Consider the following 9,229-nt stretch of genomic DNA (forward strand, 5'->3'; position numbering starts at 1 on the left):
ATGGGGACCTTCTGTGTCTCCTGATATTTTGGAACACAAGCAATATAGCCATCTAGGTAAATCCATTTGGACTATCTGTGCATTTAACTCTGTATTATATTACAAAATATCATATTTTATTTTTAAACATATATTCTGTTTTATTATAAATATTTTTAAATTACAAATGCTTAAGTACACACCAAAATGCTTAATATGCAATATTTATATATTTGAACTTAAATATTTTTGTAGGTAATTTTTAATCATTTTTCTTATATGTTAGCTATTGAATGAATAAACATATTTTCATAACGAACACACACAAACAAAAAAACTCGTTCTTTGTGTTCATTCTAAGTGAGTGAATACAAAGCTCTGTAGGTATTGATGTTCGTTTACAGCCCTACCACAAATTTTACAGCGTTGGTCCTTCTATGTATGCTATATGGTCGCATGTACTCCTAAATAGTAAACACAAAGGCCAAAATTCAGCGGAAATTTACTGCCTAAAACCACCCATTTCCTAAAACCACCCATTTCCAAAGAAGTTCATGTTTTCAATATAGATGTTGAAAGATTTTGACATCTATAAATATGGCATTATTAGGGTGTCGATAGAAATGTGAGGCATGAATACATCATAAATCAAGAGTTTTGCAGTGTGTATCTACTTACAGAAAAATGTGGAGATTGAAAATAGCAGCAGGAGGCAATAACCCGTACCTGAATAGCACAAACAACTTTGTTGGGAGGCAAATATGGGAGTTTGATCCAAATTATGGGAGTTCAGAAGAGCGTGCTGAGGTGGAACAAGTGCGTGCTGATTTCTGGAAACATAAAGATGTAGTTAAGACTTGCAGTGATGTTCTTTGGCGGATGCAGGTCCTGTTTCATTTGATAAAAGTTATTATTCATTGATTAATGGTTATAAATATACTAATGTATGATATGTCGTATATTAATACGCAGTTTTTAAGAGAGAAGAAATTTGAACAAACGATACCGCAAGTGAAAATAGAGGACGGTGAAGAAATATCATATGAAAAGGCTACAGCCACATTGAGGAGATCGGTTAGTTTCTTTGCAGCCTTGCAGGCCGAAGATGGCCATTGGCCAGCTGAAAATGCTGGTCCCTTGTATTTTATGCAGCCCTTGGTAAGCATTCATGGCTCCTTATGTTATTTTTTAATCCCAGACAAGGCCAGAAACGGACAGTGAGCTGGTTCGGTACTTTTACGCTGGCGGATAAACCAGTGACACAGTTTTGGCATTTAAAACTTGGTTGTGGTAAACATGTAACTGAAAATATATACATATAGTATAGAGCTAATACACGGACGGTCCTTGTGGTTTACTTATATTGCAAGTGTAGTCCCTAACTTTGAAAAATTACATGAATGGTTCTTAATGTTCACTCAAACGTGGCATGGTCTTTAAAGTAGATGGACGTTAAAAAACTGTTAACTTTTGAGAAATTTCACATAAAACTAACACAAAAAAAAATAAACATTGTTTAGTGTAAAGGACCAACCATCTTACTGGTGAGTGACCACTGGGAACCATCTATGTAATTTATGATATTTCGGAACCAAACATGCAATATAGGTAAACCATATGTATATAACATAATCCTAATCAACAGTATTCTCACATTTGACAAATATAACAAATTGCAGGTGATGTGCTTGCATATTACAGGGCACCTTAACAGTGTTTTTCCAGCAGAATATCGAAAAGAAATTCTACGGTATTTATTTTGTCATCAGGTACGTACTATTATAATCAATATATGTATTTAAAACCAACCTTTGTGAAGACATTAACAAACAGTCATGTGGAATGAACAGAACAAAGACGGTGGGTGGGGATTTCACATAGAGGGTCATAGCACAATGTTTGGCACCGCTCTCAGTTACATTTGTATGCGCCTTTTAGGAGAAGGGCCTGATGGTGGGATGAATGGTGCGTGCACCAAAGCCCGGAAATGGATTCTTGATCATGGCAGTGTTACATACATTCCATCATGGGGCAAAACATGGCTTTCGGTAAGACATTTTTATAATCTTATTTATTACATAGTTATTATAAAACTAAATTAAGCAAAAAAAAAGTATTGACGGGCATTTAGGGGTGTAAATGAGTCGAGCTGTTTGTGAACTACTCGAGACCGTTTAATCAAAAGGTCAAACTGAGCCAAGCATAAATGAACTTGAGCCCAAAGTCAAGCCTATATTGGAGCTCATGTAATAAACGAGCCTATAAATTCTATAACTTTTATTTAATATATTTTTACAAAATAACTATTACCACATATATAAAATTTTGATAAAAACAACTAAATAATTCATAATATAGTTTTTTATATAATCTATAAATATATAAACATAAATATGTATATAAATAAAAAAATTTGATAGTTATTAATTAGTAAAAGAGCCAAGCCTGACCAACCTCGAGTTTGAAAAGCTACTCAAGGGTCAGGCTCAAGGTTTGGATGTATATAGAGCTCTAAACAAGCTGAGCTTGAGCTCGTAACTTGTTTACACCTTTATAATGGACCGAACCAACAACACATTTGGGCTCAAATCCATCTTTCCACAGTAAAATGTTTGTACTTTGTTACTTTTATAAACCAAGCATACCGTACCTATACATGGCTCTTTTTTAGATACTTGGTGTGTATGAGTGGGCTGGAACCAACCCAATGCCCCCTGAGTTTTGGATCCTTCCTTCTTTCCTACCTGTGCATCCAGGTTAGTTCTTTAGTACCAAATGTATCCTAAAATAATAAAAATGTACTTTTTAATTTTTTAAATTTGAAACTAAATGCAGCAAAAATGTGGTGCTATTGTCGGTTAACATACATGCCAATGTCATACCTATATGGTAAAAGATCTGTGGGTCCTATTACTCCATTGACTCTGCAACTTAGAAATGAACTTTATGCACAGCCCTACAAGGAAATCAAATGGAGAAGCACAAGACATTTGTGTGCAAAGGTGAACCTTTTACTATTTTGACCAAAAGTGTTACGATTCAGTGAACGATCAGGACTGTATGTGTAATTTCTAAAAACTTGAGACCAAAACCGTAATATGACCTTATTACATAAATCATAAGCGTTTAAAACTCTTTTTAACATTTGATTTGGACAATAACTTGCCTACCCAACTTATGACTTCAGGAAGATTTATATTATCCACATCCTTTATTACAAGATCTAATGTGGGACGGTCTCTATTTTTTGACTGAATCTCTGTTGAATCGCTGGCCATTTAACAAATTGCGCGAGAAGGCACTCGAAACAACAATGAAGCACATCCATTATGAAGACGAGAACAGCCGATATATCACCATTGGTTCAGTAGAAAAGGTACATAACTTAACTAAATTATAATTAAATTATCTTAAAATCACTCACAGTTTTGACATTTGATGATCAGGCATTGTGTATGCTTGCATGCTGGGTCGAGGATCCGAATGGTGTTTGTTTCAAAAAGCACCTTGCTCGAGTGCCAGATTATCTCTGGGTAGCTGAAGATGGAATGAAAATGCAGGTCACTGATCATACAAATATACTATAAAAACATGTATTTTTATATATGAATTTAAATGTATTTCAATAAGTGTTTTGATTGTTAATAAATGTACAGAGTTTTGGCAGTCAAGCGTGGGATACTGCTTTTGCAATTCAGGCTCTATTGGCTAGTGATTTTACTGAAGATATTGGCTCTACTTTAATGAAAGGGCATGAATTCATTAAAGCTTCACAGGTCTCTAAAACGCATAAATACGCAAAGACAAGATGTTACGTCAGAGATATGTACCGTTTTACTGGATTAATCCTGACTAGTAATTAAATTTGCTTGTGTAGGTTAAAGACAATCCTTCAGGAGACTTTAAAAGCATGCACAGACATATTTCTAAAGGATCATGGACCTTTTCAGATCAAGATCATGGATGGCAAATTTCAGACTGTACTGCTGAGGCACTAAAGGCATAATTATACAGCTTATTTAAAACTCAAAAAAGGAATCTCCTTATGATCTACTTACTGTCTATTTATATTCTTTATTTATATCCCCAGTGTTGCCTCCTATTTTCAACTATGCCACCAGAAATCGTAAGTGAGAAAATGAAACCTGAGCAACTGTATGATGCTGTCAACATAATACTTTCCTTACAGGTCAGTGTACATTGAAATTTTATAATAAATAAATTTATAATATGCGAATGACACCGTGTTTGATAAAAAAATCATATTGTTTTAAAAACACATTCTGATAGGGTTTGATAGATTATGATTGTGGTTAATTGAGATTCGAGAATAGAATAAGGCAAACAAGAGACCGAACAATTGTATTACGAAAACGTAAAGAAATATTACAATAGATTCCCGGGCCTAGCCCTCTCTCATCGCACATGCAGGAGCCATGGCAATGCCATCTTATGCCATCTTAAACATAAGCATACTCTCTATCTCCCTATTAGCTATTAATACCTATTATAGAAATATAAGTTGCACTTGACCCCCTCCTAAAATAGACAAATGACATTTAGAGTAGAAACTAGATACGATTCCTATCACATTCTGTATCATCATCAATGTTTTATTCCACTGCGATGATAATGTAGAGCAAAAATGGTGGATTACCCGCGTGGGAACCAGCTAAAGCATCAGACTGGCTGGAGGTATATATCTAAGTCGTATTAAAATATTGTTATTTAAGATGCATAAACTTTGATGTATATATTCTAAAGTTTTTTTTCATCATAGATTCTCAATCCTACAGAATCCTTTGTTGACATTGTCATTGAGCATGAGTAAGACTTCAACATAATTTAGCATTTCCATATTGGATCATCATCATCATCATCATCATCGTACTCAGTATATCCCACCAATAGCAAAGCTATAGTAGGGTCTGAGGAGGGTAAGATGTAGACAGCCTTACCTCTACCCCATAAGGATAGAGAGGCTGCTTCCGGTGAGACCCCCGGCTCGATAGTAGTTTTGCATCAAGCCTTGGACATAAGGCACATAGCACTCAATCATCGGGACACCGGCTGATCGGTGCATGTACCCTTGTCTTTCGGCTATCAACGCCACTACATGATGCCTGATTAACCGTCCGTCACTTTTAACGTTATTTTCACGAGATTAGTAAAATAACGTCAAAATTAGTGCAATTTCACTTTTGCCCACCCGAGGGTTCACACATATATACATCATATGTGCGCACCGCAAGCAGGGCTACATTTCCATATTGGATATGATATATAATATAGGTTAAACTCCTGACAAAAACTTGTTGACTAGGTATGTTGAGTGCACTTCAACAGCAATGCAGGCCCTAGTATTGTTTAAGAAATTTTACCCCACGCATAGGAAACAAGAGATAGAAAAATTTCATACAAGTGCAAGTGCATACCTAGAGAAAATACAGATGCAAGATGGCTCATGGTTTGTTTCTGTTTTCTAACTTAAAATAGAGCTCTGAACCAACTGAAAAGTGGGAACCAGTTTTTCTTGTTACTTTATTAAGATAAGAATCTGCGGTAATTAGGTATGGAAAGTGGGGCGTGTGTTTTGTATATGGTACCTGGTTTGCCCTCGGAGGAAGCAGCAGTTGGAAAGAAGTATGAAAACTGTCCAACAGTTAAAAAAGGTGTCAAATTTCTGTTGAGAACACAGCTGGAAGATGGTGGCCGGGGAGAAAGCTACAAATCCTGCACAGAAAAGGTAACACCACAACATAATACTTTTTTAAGTGTTTAAGAAGAATAATAAACAAATCACATAATGTAACCAATTTTTTCAAAAAAAAAAACAGAAATATATACCCTTGGAAGGTCGGTCCAATCTGGTGCACACCGCATGGGCAATGATGGGACTGATTCATTCTCAACAGGTTAGTTTTATAGTTTAAGGTAACTTATAAATTATAATATTACATTTAATCTGTTAAAATGAACAGATGGAGAGAGATGCAACACCTCTACACAAAGCAGCCAAGTTGTTGATCAACTCTCAGCTGGAAATTGGTGATTTTCCACAACAGGTAACTAGATAATAAAAGAAATTTAAATAAATGACAAACATATACTAGTAAGTTATATGATGAAAAAACACCTAATGCAGGAAATGGCTGGAGTATTCAAGGAGAACTGCTTGCTACACTATGCGCTCTACAGAAATATATTCCCAATGTGGGCCCTAGCTGATTATCGCAAGCATGTGCTGCCACAACTTAAAGGGATCTAGAAGTATCACGCTATTGATCAATTTTTATTTTAACTATGTAATGGTCCATACCCCAAAATAAATAAATAAATAAATAAATAAATGAATAAGTTGTTCCAAATAATATGGTGTTGCTGTGTGCTAGTAACGAAACACAGCATGTAACTAGTGACAATAACTGTAGAATAACAGATTCAAAAGAACAATATAAAATATAATATTCCAGTTAAGTTGCGAACAAACATAGTCAAGATGACAAGATGACACAAAAACCTTAAACATACTAAGAATGTTTTGAACCGTTGTAAACTGAAATTTCTAAATAACATACACATGCTATGAAAATTAATATAAACGTGGTTTCCCAGTGGCTGCAGAGATAAATATAAACGAGTCAAACAAGAAGCATCAAATTCAAAACAACTAAACTGTAGATAAGGAAGAAACTTATAATCCTTAGAAAACAAACAACTGCTGAATCATTCACATACCGCATAGCGTGCATGCAATGGAATCTCGATGTTAAGCTCCCAACCGTTCTTGTTTCTAGACAATGAGTCAGAGCTTAAATCCACATGAACCTCAACAACAGATCGATTTGCGCGCACAGTAGGCAACTCTAAATCCTTGTCCCCAAACGCAGAAGCACCACTAAACACTGCAAAGAGTCAATGAAAACAACATAACTCAAAATATATAAATTAACCATGCTAGTAAAACTGCTTCAAGGACATGCCCATTTACTTACAACCACGTTATGTAAGATGTTGTAGCTCAAACGGGTCAGCGAACACTCCAGATGGCAGTCTCTCAATAACTAAAGCCTCACAGGAGAATGTGTGAAACTTAGATATAACTTCTGGCTGGAATCCAATTTCAACAGACGAAGTTAACCGCCGGTGAGAACCTTCACCAACTAACCGTCGCTGCATAACCGACAGTTTCGGCATAAAACTCTCTTTGTCACAGAAGGCATGCGAAAGCTCGCTCGATATAAAATCTTGGAAAACGCGGTCGATTAAAGTATCATGTTTTTCTGAAAGTATGCATCTGTGATATATGTATGGCTCCCAAACTGAAAGCATAAATATAAATCTTATAAGTTACAATAATTATATATGATCATGTATAACAAAAAAGAAACAGACTTTATAGTTTATAGTTTATACCAGCTCGGAAAACAACGATGCAGGCGCGTGTTTGCAATAGGTAATACCAGCAAGAACAGACAATATGATACCCAGTCTCAGGTGAAGCAGGAGTTGATATTCCATGAAACAACTGGAAAATTATGTAGTGTTAGTGATATACAGTGAATTTGATGGTGATTAGTGAAGAGGCATTTAGTCGAACATCTGGTGTGCATAACTCGCTACAAAGGAAGTTAATTTGATTTTAAAAAGGGAGATTAATAATGAATCAATCAATCAAGCAAGCATCAGAAGATTATGTGTTGGTGTTGTGAGGGAGATGAAGATCATTTATGCTCAAACCCTGTTCGTCGTTGAATTAATTAAACGCTCTGTTATATAGAATCAATTGATTAAACGCTCAATTATATATATATATTGATCATTCAATCAAACGCTTATATAGAATCAATTAAACTCTTAACCAACTAATTAAACTCTTTGTGAGGGGGCTAATGGGGCGAATTGTGACAAGTGCGCAGTGAAAAATTGTTTTTGGGTGTAATGAGTATCTTTTTTTATTATTTTTTTTATAATTAAACTAAAAAAATAAAAACCAATTTATTTAAATAATTAAATAAAAATGCAATAAAATTAAAAAGAAATACAAAAAAAACATAACTAAAAAAAGATAGGGGTGTCAGTCGTGTCGGGTTGGCGGGTTATCGGGTTAATAGGTTTCGGGTTGGCGGGTTGGCGTGTTGAGATTCTTCAACCCTAACCCAACCCATATATTTATTCGTGTCGTGTCGACCCATTTAAATTTGTGTCGTGTTCAGGTTGTGTTTCAGGTCAACCCATTTTACGTTCATTTACAAATATGATTAATGTCTAGTGGCTTATTAATAACCTATACAATCAATTACTCTTATTCATATAAAACATTTTAATAATTTTGTGATATATCTAATTGTTTTTGTGTATTTATCTCTTATTTCCAATTAACAAACTTAGGTTCACATATTTTGCTTAAGATAAAAATATACGAATGGAAATAATAAAAGAATAAACGGTTATGACTAATAGAATATAAATTTTGGAAATTAAGAGTGGATAAAAATATTTAAAAATTAATTAGTTTAATTTTAAAAAGTTAATAGAGATATGAAAAAATATACATCATATTATTTAACTTTAAAATTTAACACTTTTTATCTCTAAAATAAAAAATATTATCTTTTATAAAAGTTTTAAACGGGTTAACAGCTCAACCCACTTTTTGACGGGTCGGGTTCGGGTTGACCAATTTAAGAAAACGGGTCGTGTCAGCCGACCCAAAACCTATATTTTTTCGTGTCGGGTTCGTGTTGGGTTTCGAGTCGTGTCAGGAATTGACAGCCCTAAAAAAAGACATAACTAAAAATATAAAAAAACATAACTAAATTAAAAAAAAACACATAACTAAAAAACAAACTAATATCCGTAATATTCGCACATTTTTTCACGTCGTCGTTGAAACAATAATGCGGCTTCCTCGTGAAACCTCTCCGCTTTGAGGGATTCGTAGTCGTCTTTCATTTGACGTAATTCCAACGTCTGGTTCATCTTTTCTTGTTGTTTGTTGGATGCTCGAATGTCGTTTCCTATTACCGTGACATTTGTTTCCATACGACCGACCAACTCGTTTATTTCATCAGGCGCCGTATTGAATCGTGTTGACGACGAACCTTCCCTCTTATTTTTTCTCGATCTCCCGCGTGGTCGAGGCAACTCCTTTACCTCTTCGTCGTCGGGTATATTAAAATCGTCGGCTAAATTAACCGTGTCGTCCAGGAAGAAGCTACGAGCATCGGAGGGTGTGATTGGTGTGCTC

The 9,229-nt window shown here is 35.0% G+C and overlaps 2 pseudogenes across 2 annotated transcripts; one reads left to right on the forward strand and one right to left on the reverse strand.

The window, feature by feature from the left end:
* The first annotated feature begins 584 nt into the window (after positions 1-584).
* Positions 585-6,308, forward strand: LOC143575052 (beta-amyrin synthase 1-like; annotated as a pseudogene). The gene is made up of 18 exons (XR_013142704.1): positions 585-864; positions 952-1,137; positions 1,659-1,748; positions 1,830-2,027; positions 2,651-2,735; positions 2,815-2,981; positions 3,167-3,355; positions 3,426-3,539; positions 3,636-3,755; positions 3,857-3,979; positions 4,070-4,168; positions 4,618-4,674; positions 4,760-4,806; positions 5,303-5,446; positions 5,550-5,725; positions 5,817-5,894; positions 5,961-6,044; positions 6,125-6,308. The product of XR_013142704.1 is annotated as a beta-amyrin synthase 1-like (transcript).
* Positions 6,309-6,391: 83 nt separating this feature from the next.
* On the reverse strand, positions 6,392-7,610 carry LOC143575061 (uncharacterized; annotated as a pseudogene). Its single transcript, XR_013142707.1, has 5 exons — positions 7,396-7,610; positions 6,975-7,301; positions 6,718-6,884; positions 6,500-6,597; positions 6,392-6,404 (listed from the first exon to the last, which is right to left on the reverse strand). The product of XR_013142707.1 is annotated as an uncharacterized LOC143575061 (transcript).
* Between the last annotated feature and the right edge of the window lie 1,619 nt (positions 7,611-9,229).

This window comes from Bidens hawaiensis, unplaced genomic scaffold, assembly GCF_021521415.1.
Source record: "Bidens hawaiensis isolate Kalapana, Puna unplaced genomic scaffold, B.hawaiensis_p1.1 tig00027291_1, whole genome shotgun sequence".
In the NCBI taxonomy this organism is placed as follows: Eukaryota; Viridiplantae; Streptophyta; class Magnoliopsida; order Asterales; family Asteraceae; genus Bidens; species Bidens hawaiensis.